This window comes from Mastigoproctus giganteus, chromosome 4 (assembly GCF_048544385.1).
Source record: "Mastigoproctus giganteus isolate SK-2022 chromosome 4, ASM4854438v1, whole genome shotgun sequence".
Lineage (NCBI taxonomy): Eukaryota > Metazoa > Arthropoda > Arachnida > Uropygi > Thelyphonidae > Mastigoproctus > Mastigoproctus giganteus.
Window position 1 is genome coordinate 167981350 of NC_143578.1, and position 12159 is coordinate 167993508.

General features: G+C 41.0%; 1 protein-coding gene across 1 annotated transcript in view; it reads left to right on the forward strand.

Annotated features, from left to right (window-relative positions):
• LOC150087179 (nose resistant to fluoxetine protein 6-like) overlaps window positions 1–12159 on the forward strand; it is a 298214-nt gene that overhangs the window by 118655 nt on the left and 167400 nt on the right. The gene's annotated exons all lie outside the window — the stretch shown is intronic.

Below are 12159 nucleotides of genomic sequence, written 5' to 3' on the forward strand. Positions count from 1 at the left end.
CGCTCGATTGCGAATCGGGCATACACATATGACACACTGTTACCTACTCAGAGGTGAAGATCCCCCTCAATGCCAAAACTGTCAAGTTCCGCTGACTATACATCACTTCATGGTGAACTGTCCAAAATTTCATAGAGAACGTCAAAGAGCCTTTCAATCAATAATGAATAAACAAAACAATCTCATGCTTAAAACAATTTTAGATGACCGGCCAAATATAACCGAAGTTTTCTCCTTCCTCAAGTTAACTGGATACTTTCAAAACATATAAAATTAATAGTACACCTTTTATAGAGAAACTACACAATATATATAGCAAAGTCTTGGTTCTGCCATAAACCACAAGTGAAAAAATGCTGATATACGAAACTCTCCTACCTAGGCTAGGCGCATTATAGCCTAAGCTGCTCTTGCGCCAATAGCTTTCAAATAACAACAACAACAACAACAACAGCTGTTCTCTAGACTCGGTCTGGGAGCGGGTCACTCGCTTATTTTTTCGCTTGGCATGAGAGGCCCCTGATCGGGTGTCCTCCATATCTTCTGTCTCGTCAATAATGTCGAGGTGGTCACTTTGTGACTGCATCAAGGATTCCATAATTTTTTCTGTTTTCCCTTCCATTTAGCGAATTCCGGATAACCGGGAGAGTTCGGTTTATCGGGCGTATGTTGGGATGATCTGGTAGGGCACTGAAAATGCTGTCGAACGATGTCCTTCACAAATCTGTGGTTGAATTTGGAGGCACACAGGTGGTTATTGAAGTTTTGTGCTATCCCCTTCGGTCCCTAAGGGGGGGGGGAAATAGCCTAGTGTGAAAATGCTCCCAGAAGAGCAGGGTCACTTCTGATAGGGGCTTCCTGGGGCGCCGGAGGCGATAGTGTCATTAGTAATTCCGTGGAATGCATAAGTAAGGAGTTCACAGTCAGCCAGGCAAAGTTTATGGCAAGAGGGGGGGGGGGAGTCACTGAATTCATTGCTTCTGGTTTAATGTACACATAAGGCAGTTAATACACACATAATATAACATGCAGCAGTTATCAGCACAGTTTGATGGAGCAAACTTCCTGCTCGGTTTTAACACGGTTTGGGAACCTCCCCAGTCAAGTGCAAACTATCGACGTGGCCACTGCTTTATATCAGTGCCTCTCTATGGCCTTGCCGCCAGCCACATGGTGACCATTGTAGGTCTGGCAACAAAGGACACAGATAAAAACGCTGGTAGTTTACTAAATTCCCAGTAGAATATAAAAATAGTCTCACCTAGGAAATCCTCCGATTAAGTTCTTTCAGCTTGAACACTTTTATGAACTATATACACATTTTAAACTACTAAATTCCATTAAAAATCAGGAGCGCGATAAAACGTGTCCTGACACTAAGGCCGCCATATTGGCTTCCGCCGAGGTCGGTGTGAGACTTCACTTTCCTTATCTGCACTCCGTTGTGATAGGCTGTGATGTCATTTTTTATTCTCTTTTTTGTAAAGGTAAGTTGAGCTGACTTTGATGCATTTATTTCCAGACCTATTTGCAGTAGATATGCTACAAGGCTGTCGATCAGGATGGAGACTCGCTGATTAGTCAGGTGAGTTTGTTCAGCTTCTTTAGACGTTATGTATAATTTGAGGTCGTCTGCATACGATGAGAAATCAGTATACCTTGCGAGGAAGGGTTCAAGGGCAGCGGCGAACAGTACACAGGATAGAACACCTCCCTGTGGTACTCCTCTCGTTATACTGCACTCCTGTTGGAAGGATTTATAGCTGATGATGAGTTGTCTTGGTGTAAGGATGCGGTTGATGGTTTTTAGCAGGCTTCCAGTAATGCCAAAGTACTTTTCCAGAATGTTGATGAGAGCGGGAATTGAGAGCTTGTCATAAGCAGATGAAATATCCAGGAAGATGACGTCTAGCTGGGATTTACTGTTGAGAGCAGTTTGAATTTTAAATAGGGTATCCAGTAGGTTTGTATATGTAGATCTTTTGGGGATCACGGTGTGCAGATGTGTCGGTCTATGAGAGAAGCATTGGGCGATCAGTGCTGATAAGATAGCTTTCTCAAACACTTTTAATAGAGAGCAACCCACTGAGATCGGTCTCAAGTCCTTAGGTTCCTTTGGGTTTCTTCTTTTGGGTATGGGTTGTACCCTGTAGTGATTTCACATTGTCGGGATTGATCCGGACTTCAATATGCGGTTAAAGATTACAAGAAGGGGCTCCACATGAAGGCACTACACACTTTAACCATGAAGAGAGGGAAGCCGTCAGGACCAATTGTAGATTTATTAGGAAGTCTATTGATGGTATTTATAAGTTGTTGTTTTGTTAGCGTTATATTTGAAAGGGGCTGTCTGGAGTGCATGATGAAATCACTTAGGTTTGGGGTTTTTGGGTCTAATGGTAACTCGTTGAAAGTTGAAGATACCCATTCCTGAAATACCTTCTCATCGATATGGAAATCTTTGTTGCATTTGGATGTAATACGTTTCGAGCGGTTTATTCTGTTGAGTGCCAGCTGCCGGATTGCATTTCGTTTACATTTGAGGAAGGTTGCCCGCTCTTTCTTGTACATCTGGTAGTCAGCTGAGTTATGGTACTTTTTCCATATTCTGAATGCTTTTTGTTTCCTCTTGAATGCTATTTGGACTTCGGCATTGAACCATGTATTGGATCTATCAGAGAGTTTTAATTGTTTGGAAGCTCCTTGGGAGGCAATTTCAAGCAGCTGGTTAGCCAGGTTAGATGTAGCAGTGTCTATTGATTCCTGTTGTAGATCCTTCCAGTATATTTCTATGAGACGCGCAAGGATGATCTCTGGGTTTAAATATTTGATGGAGAATACTGTTTTGATAATCTTCTGGTTCCTGAGAGTTTCATCAGTGTTTGAGTTTACAGCGACGTTAAACTCAAACGTGATGGGAGAGTGATCGGAGGGGAAGCTGTGGTGTTCAGTGGTCAGACCTAGGTGTGGAAGATTGTGGAATAATAGATCCAGCATCTGGTTTCCCCTGGTAGGAGGTGTGGTTTGGTGAAATAAGCCAAACGTGCCAATGGCTGATATGAGATCCTCAGTGGCCTCATCATGTCTAGGCGTGGCCCCGGGTGCCAAGCGTTATAGTGATCAAGCAATTTCCTGAGTGATTATTAGAGCGTCTTCTCAAAGATATAGTTCTGTTTCAGTTATAAAAGTTTTCTTACTTTCCTATTATTAGGCAACTTAGTCTTACAAATCGTAAGCTAGTTTAAGAAAGGAAAAACCACCTTTCTTCTTTTTTCCTTAAATTAACGTACTAACTTTTATACCGCTTGGTCACTCTAGCGGCACTGCTCCTGCCTCCCCGTGGCGGGGCCGGTAACCTGGGAGAATAAATCCACTCTCCCAGGGCTGAAAGGAGCAAAGATGGATAAAAATATGTATCCACCTTTAGAGCTATTGAGCTCAAGACGAGAGAACATAAATGATAACGATAATGACTTCTCTCAACCCAAGAGGTTGAGAACAACCCCTCATGAGGAGATACCATCATTCCTCATTCTACACTCTCTCTCAGAGCAGCCTCTGAGTAAGTTATCGCCGTTCCTTATACAAAAATGTATTGAGTCTGCTGCAGGCTCACCGAAAACGGTAAGGCGACTTCAGTCCGGGGATATTCTTGTAGAGACTAGTAACTCTCAACATTCTGCAAAATTATTAAAGCTGACTACCTTTGGTGGACAATCAATAAAGGTCACTCCCCATGCCACCCTAAACTCCTCGAAGGGGGTAATTGCAGAATGGGACCTGTTAAATGTATCAGAAGGGGAAATAGTCCAAGAACTTCGAGAACAAAAAGTAATCCAAGCAAGGAGAATTCTGACTCGGAAAGATGGTATCCTTGTTTCCACAAGGAGTATAATCCTCACTTTTAGTTCTCCTATCCTACCAACATCTGTTAAAGCCGGCTATCTTCATTGCCGTGTGCGTCCTTATATCCCGAATCCAATCAGGTGCTATAAGTGCCAAAAATACGGACACTCCCAAACTGCATGTAGAGGTGAGGCAATATGTCCAAACTGTGGATCAAAGGATCATAATCAATCCGAATGCTCTGCTACTTCTCAATGCCCAAACTGTAAAGGTAATCATCCGGCTTTTTCGAAAATATGCGAATTATGGAAACAAGAGAAAAAAATCCAAAAATATAAAGTCGAGAATAAAGTCACATACTCAGAGGCAAGAAGAGAAATACTCAAAACAGAACCAAAGCGTACATATGCCACTGCTGCTAAAAAATTTCAGTCAGTAGGTATTCAAACAGATGTTACAGTTCCTCCAAATCTATCCATCTCTGATTGGGCACGTTCTTTGCTCTCTGCTTCGAAACAGTGTCCTCCTCAACAAAAAATTGAACAAGCCAGTAACACCCCAATTACCATTCCAACCGACGTGCCTCAAACAGCAAAACCAAAAGTGGCAGAAACTAAAGTTCTGAACCCACCAGTAGCTACGGGCATGGATGTTGACCAACGCAATGAATCAGATGATGGTATATTAGAACTGCATGCGACTGATGAGATGGATGTCACACGTCCCTACTTTCCAAAAAAAGAGAAAAGGAAATTGGATCGATCTAAGCAAGTTTCAACTAAAAAGCAGTCAGAAACAAAAATAAACAACAAAACCACTTAATGGAAAGATTCCTCCAATGGAATTGTAGAGGCTTTCGCAATACAAAAGACGATTTATATGATCTCATCGACCGGTATGATCTAGCAGGCATAGCCCTACAGGAAACCTACTTAAATGCACGAGTGTGTCCCACCATTAAAAATTACACCATCTTCAGACGAGATAGGAGAATAGACTCGCCAGCCTGTGGAGGAGTGGCAATTCTTGTTAGAAACAACGTTCCATCGAAACATATTGCTCTTCAGACCCCTTTTGAAGCAGTGGCAGTGCGTATTGAAATTGGCATCACTCTTACAATAGCGTCAATATATATCCCTCCTAATTTCTTATTCACTTCAGACGACCTAGAAAATCTAATAGACCAGCTACCATCTCCGTTCTGCTTGCTCGGAGACTTCAATGCACATCATTCGCTGTGGGGATCTCCAACAATTGACAAGAGAGGTAAGCTAATAGAATCCTTTCTTGATGCTTATCAACTCACCATTTTAAATACTGGCGAGCCAACCTACATTCATTTTTCGACTGGATCCATGAGTTCAATAGACCTCTCGATCTGTTCTCCCTCCTTATATACTATTATGGAGTGGTCTGTTCTTAACAATCCAATGAACAGTGATCACCTGCCAATCCTCTGCAAACTCCAAACACGAGCAAACTCCCCTTCCCCACGTCGCTCCATTTGGATATTCCGTAGGGCACACTGGAGTGAATATGCCTCTCATGTTCAATTAGATGATAAAATTATACAATCTCAGACCACAGAAAATGTCACGGAACACATTACTACTCAAATATTACTAGCTGCCACCATTGCAATACCAAAATCTTTACCAGGGAAACGGAAACACAGTAACTACTGGTGGAACCAAGATTGTACGCATGCGAAACGGGAAAAAAACAGATCTTGGAATTTATTTCGTAAATTCCCCACAACTAGTAACCTAATTAACTTCAAAAGACTAAGAGCCAAGTTCCGCAAAATAAGAAGAAATGCAAAGAAAGAAGCCTGGATCAGCTTCTCCTCAAGTATAAATAAGGACACAGATAGTAGAATCATTTGGAGGAAAATTCAAACGCTCAATGGCAAATATGTCCAGTCCCCAGCTACAATACTAAATTGGGAAGGGAAGGAGTTGTCATCACCAGCAGAAATAGCAAATGCCTTAGCTGAATCATTTGCCAGCATATCAGCAATATCCACCTTTAACCCAACCTTTCAAAGAATTAAAGAATCTGCAGAAAAGCGTAAGATTAATTTTTCTACGGCAGTTTCACATCCATACAACCATCCATTCACATTAGCAGAATTAATAGGGGCACTCAATAAAACACCAAATAGTGTGCTGGTCCAGATGGGGTCTATTATATAATGTTAAAGCAACTTGACAACAGAGCAAAAACAACATTGTTAAAATATTACAACCGTATTTTATTAGAAAATACCTACCCACTCTCCTGGCGTCACTCAATTGTTCTAGCCTTCCCGAAGCCAGGAAAGGATCGTACCTTTCCGCATAACTACAGGCCAATATCACTGACTAGTTGTCTAGGAAAAGTCCTTGAAAAAATGGTTCACAGGCGGCTAACGTGGTTCCTGGAAGCAAACAACTTACTAAACAGCAGCCAGTATGGATTTCGAAAGAACCGGTCCACGCTAGATGTGATGATAAAAGCTGAGGCAAACATCCGAAATGCCTTTATAAGGAGAGAACATCTAGTCATGATTAATCTCGATATTGAGAAAGCCTTCGATACCACCTGGCGATATGGTGTACTAAAAGATCTCCATTCTTTCGGCTTGAGAGGTCAGTTACCTCAATTCATACAAAATTTTCTATGCAACAGAACGTTTCAGGTAAGGTATATGAACAATTTATCCAAATCATTTGAACAAGAGGAGGGTGTACCGCAGGGTTCTATTCTAAGTCCAACATTATTTGCAGTAAGAATTACAAACATGACGCGGAACGTACCAAATACAGTAGAATCCTATATGTTTGCTGATGACCTCATTATCTCCTGTCAATCCCAAACTATGAACATCATTGAAAGACAACTTCAAATTTCCATAGCTAAAATAGAATCATGGGCACTGCGGAATGGTTATTCTTTAGCCGAAAAAAAATCCACTGAAATTCACTTTTGTAAAAAACGAAAACTCCATCCGGATCCAGAAATATTTTTAAAAAACAGCCTGATACCTGTCACTAACAATTTTCGTCTGTTGGGGCTACATTTAGATAATAAACTTAATTTTGCTTCCCATATATCTTACCTTCGAACCACGTGTCTTAAAAAACTGAACATCCTAAGAGCCGTTTCCGCCATGTCCTGGGGTGCTGACAGAAGCTCTCTTCTCCGTCTCTATAGAGCTTTAATAAGATCACGCTTAGATTATGGATCACCTGTCTATGACTCCGCTAGGAACAGTACCCTATTACGACTGAACACCATACAGCATAGTGCCCTTAGGATAGCTGTGGGAGCCTTTAGAACATCTCCGATCCACAGCCTGTATATTGAGGCAAATGAACCTCCACTGCACCTAAGGAGAAAATCCTTATTATGTAACTATGCACTAAAGATTAAGAGTATTCCATCACATCCTAGCTGGCAGCACTTGTTCGACCCTAAATACACCATGCTATATCAAAATAAACCTAATGAGAATCGCCCAGCAGGGCTTCGACTGCAAGAGCTCATGATCACTTGGAACATTAATTTTCAGAATGTCTTCCAAGACCTTGGTACTCCCGAACCTCCCTGGACTGAATTCGTACCTCTCTGTGACAATTTCTTTTTAAGATGGGGGAAGACATCCCTGGCTAATACAAATTTTGAACAGCTCCATAAATCGCATTCCTTGGAAAACTCAGCAAAAGTACATATCTATACTGATGGCTCCAAAACGGATACAGCCGTAGGTGCTGCAGCAGTCTCCTCCAACTTCTCAGTAGCTGTTTCTCTTCCCACTGAATGCAGTATTTATACTGCAGAATTATTCGCAATAAAACTGGCTCTAGATAATATAAACAAGTACCATATCAAGGAATCCTTGATATATTCAGACTCCTTAAGCGCTATCACTGCCATTCAATCTACTTTTTGTCCCTCTCACCCCATTCTTAAAGAGATCCGATCTAAGTTATTTCACTATCAAACAGTCAATCAGAAGGTTACCTTCTGCTGGATCCCTGGTCATGTTGGCATCTCAGGCAATGAACATGCGGATGCTGCTGCAAAGCATCCCGACGCTGGATCTTCCAGACAAATAAAAGTTCCCTACACCGATCACAAATCTGTCATTAAAACAACATGCAGGAAACAATGGTCTCTCCTTTGGAAAACTCAAACCAATAATAAATTACTGCAGATAAAAAAAGAGCCACAACTGTGGACATCTCGTTGCAGGAGAAGCAGGCGAGAAGAAGTGATTCTAGCAAGGCTCCGCATCGGCCATTCGCACCCAACTCACCTGTTTTTGCTTATGGGAGAGAATCCTCCTCAGTGTTTCTTCTGTCAGTTGCAGCTTACAATAAAACACATCCTCATAGAATGTCCCCAACTTTCAACAGTCAGAAAATCAAGCTTTAGCTCCCTGTCCAACTTAAAGGAACCATTAACGTTATTTGATATTCTTGGCAATGAAGCAAATTTCGAGGAACTGTTTAATTATTTGAAGCACATAAATCTGTATGATAGACTGTGATCAAAGTGACAAACAAATCCTGAATAGGCACAATATGGCCCAAGAGGCCCTTGTGCCAAAAAACCCCAATACAACAACAACAACAACAACAACCTTTCTATATACAAAAATGTTTAGAAAGTGTAGCCGGATCACCAAAAATGGTACGCAGACTGAAATCTGGTGACTTATTAGTTGAAACCACCAACCGCAAACATTCTGAGTCTCTCCTCAAACTAACATCATTTGGTGGAGTCCCCACTAAGGTATCTCCTCATGCCACCATTAATAATTCTAAAGGAGTCATATCCGAATGGGACCTATTGAACGTCAAAGAGGAAGAGGTTGTTCAAGACCTCCAGGACCAGAAAGTTATTCAAGCGAGACGAATAATGTTAAAGAAGAATGGAGAATTTGTACCCACTGGTAGCATTATTCTTACTTTTTCTACACCGAACCTACCTTCATCAGTAAAAGCTGGATACCTAAACTACCGCATCCGTCCGTACATCCCCAATCCGATACGATGCTACAAGTGTCATAAGTTTGGGGATTCCCAAACTGTCTGCCGAGGAAATTCAGTATATTCAAACTGTGGATCAAAGGAGCATATTCATATCGATTGCAATGCCGAATCATCACGATGTCCAAACTGCAAAGGCAATCATTCAGCATTCTCTAAATCCTGCGAGCAATGGAAGCTGGAGAAAACAATCCAGAAATACAAAGTAGTTAACAAAGTCACGTACATCGAAACGAGAATACAGCTTCTGCAAAGCATACCTAAACGTCATACGCTGAAGCATCCAAAAGATACCAAACAGTCTCAACTCAGACGGATACAACTGTTCCACCAAAATTTTCAATTTCTAACTGGGCTCGATCACTCTTATCATCTGCACCACAATCCACAAAACAAACTGTCGATAGGACTAATAATACACCAATCTCAATACCACCTACTACTCAAGCTCCAGCTATTTCAGATCAAATGGAAAACTCAAATTATGCCAGAAAGCAATCATCTGATACCATAAATATGGATATTGCAGAGAATAATACCTATGATGAACCCATTCTAGATCTATATGGTGAAGACGATATGGACACACATCCATTCTTCCCAAAAAAGGAAAAAATAAAATTTGACCGTCAAAAACAGAGCACGTCTAAAAAACAGATTGATTCGACTGCTAACTCTAAACCTACACAATGAATAACATAATCCAATGGAATTGCAGAGGGTTTCGTAGCAACATAGATGACATATACGAGTTAATCGACCGTTATCATCCTGTGGGTATATGCCTACAAGAGACAAATTTAACACTTCAAGCATCTCTATCAATTAAATATTATACTCTTTTTCGTCAAGACAGGTCCATCGAAAAGTGCTCATGGAGGAGTAGCCATAATCATAGACTCAACAGTTCCTTGTAAGCAAATTGTTCTCCAAACTTCCCTAGAAGCCGTCGCAGCTCGTATAGCGGTTGGCACTGCTTTAACGATCGTCTCAATCTATCTTCCGCCCATTAAACCGTGTTCAATTCAGGAACTGGAAAACCTTATTTTGCAAGTACCGTCTCCCATCTTCCTGTTAGGAGACTTTAACGGTCATAATCCATTATGGGGATCTCCCGTCTCAAATAGACGTGGAGATCTCATTGAAATGTGGCCCCAGGTGCCAAGCGAATTCGAGGTCAAGCGATTTTTCTGCGATATATAGAGTGCTCATCAAAAGCGATTAAAGTTTTTTCTAATTTTGTACGTTTCTATTAGCAGCTTTATTTCTGTATTGTTCTACACTTAAAAGCCACAAGTTAGAACAGAGAAAGGAAACTCATTATTTTTCCATATATTTCTATTTCCACTAACTAACTAACACTTTAACCGCTTGGCCTCCTAGCGGCACTCGATATCGCTGACTAGCTGTTTAGGCAAAGTCTTAGAAAAAATGGTGCACAGGCGGTTAACGTGGCTTCTGGAAACAAACAATCTGCTAAACCGAAATCAGTATGGTTTTCGGAAAGATCACTCAACCTTAGATGTGATGATTAAAGCAGAAACAAATATCCGCAATGCTTTCATCAAGAGACAACATCTGGTTATGGTCAATCTCGATATTGAGAAAGCGTTTGATACCACTTGGTGATATGGCATCCTTCAGGATCTTCGATCATTCGGTCTGAGGGGGCAGTTACCACAATTTATACAAAATTTCCTACACTACAGATCTTTTCAGGTCAGATATAGGAACGCTATATCCAAATCACTTGAACAAGAGGAGTGTGTACCGCAGGGTTCCATCCTGAGTGCAACACTATTCACAATAAGAATTACAAATATAACACAAGACATACCAAAAACAGTTGAATCATACATGTTTGCCGATGACCTGATTATCTCTTGCCAGTCACAAACCATGATTTCCATTGAAAGGCAACTTCAAATGTCCATAGCCAGAATAGAATTGTGGGCCCAACGGAATGGCTATTCATTAGCAGAAAATAAATCGACTGCAATTCATTTCTGTAAAATACGAAAATTACATCCAGATCCTGAAATATATTTAAAAAACAATCGGATTCCTCTTACCAACAATTTCCGTTTATTGGGTTTATATCTAGACAGTAAACTTAATTTTTCCAATCACGTAGCCTACCTTAGAACGGCCTGTCAAAAGAAATTAAACATCTTAAGAGCTGTGTCATCTAACTCCTGGGGTGCTTATAGACACTCCCTCACACATCTTTATAAAAGTTTTATCCGGTCCCGCTTAGATTACGGGTCACCTGTCTATGACTCTGCAAGAAACAATTCCTTGCTACGTCTAAATACTGTTCAACATAGTGCCCTAAGGATAGCCACAGGTGCCTTCAGGACATCTCCAGTCCATAGCCTGTATATTGACGCAAATGAACCGCCATTACACCTTAGACGAAAATCCTTACTATGTAGCTATGCTGCAAAAATAAAAAGTATTCCATCTCATCCTTGCTGGGAATACCTGTTTAACCCTCAGTATGAAATGCTATATCGTAATAAACCTAATGAAAACCGCCCTGCGGGTATTAGATTGCAAGAACTGATGCTCAGTTGGAATATTAACTTCCAGCATATCCTTGAAGGCGTAGCTCCTCCTGAACATCCCTGGTCTCATTACTCACCGCTCTGTGATAATTACTTTCTGAGATGGAGAAAAGGCTCCCTGCCAAACAACAACTTCCAGCAGCTGCATAAAGCCCACGCCTTAGAAAACGCAGAGAAATTTCACATATATACAGACGGCTCCAAAACAGATGAAGCTGTAGGTGCTGCAGCAATCTCTTCTGCTTTTTCAATAGCTGTGTCTCTTCCTATAGAATGCAGTATCTATACCGCAGAACTGTATGCAATAAAACTAGCTCTAGATAATATAACCAAACAGCAAATCAAAAAAGCTCTTATATACACCGACTCCTTAAGTGCCGTCACTGCCATTCAATCTACTTCCTTTTCCCAACATCCCATTCTGAAACAGATACGTTCTCAATTATACGAATATCAAACATCCAAACAGTTGGTTACCGTCTGCTGGATCCCTGGGCATGTCGGCTTCCCAGGTAATGAAAGTGCAGATCATGCTGCTAAACATTCTACAAATAGATCACTCTATCATCTGAAAGTCCCACACATTGATTATAAATCCACTATTAAAACAGCATGTAGGCTTCAATGGACTAATCTGTGGCAAACACAAGTAAATAATAAACTGTTTCAGATTAAAAAAGAACCTCAGTTGTGGACTTCTAGTTTCAGGA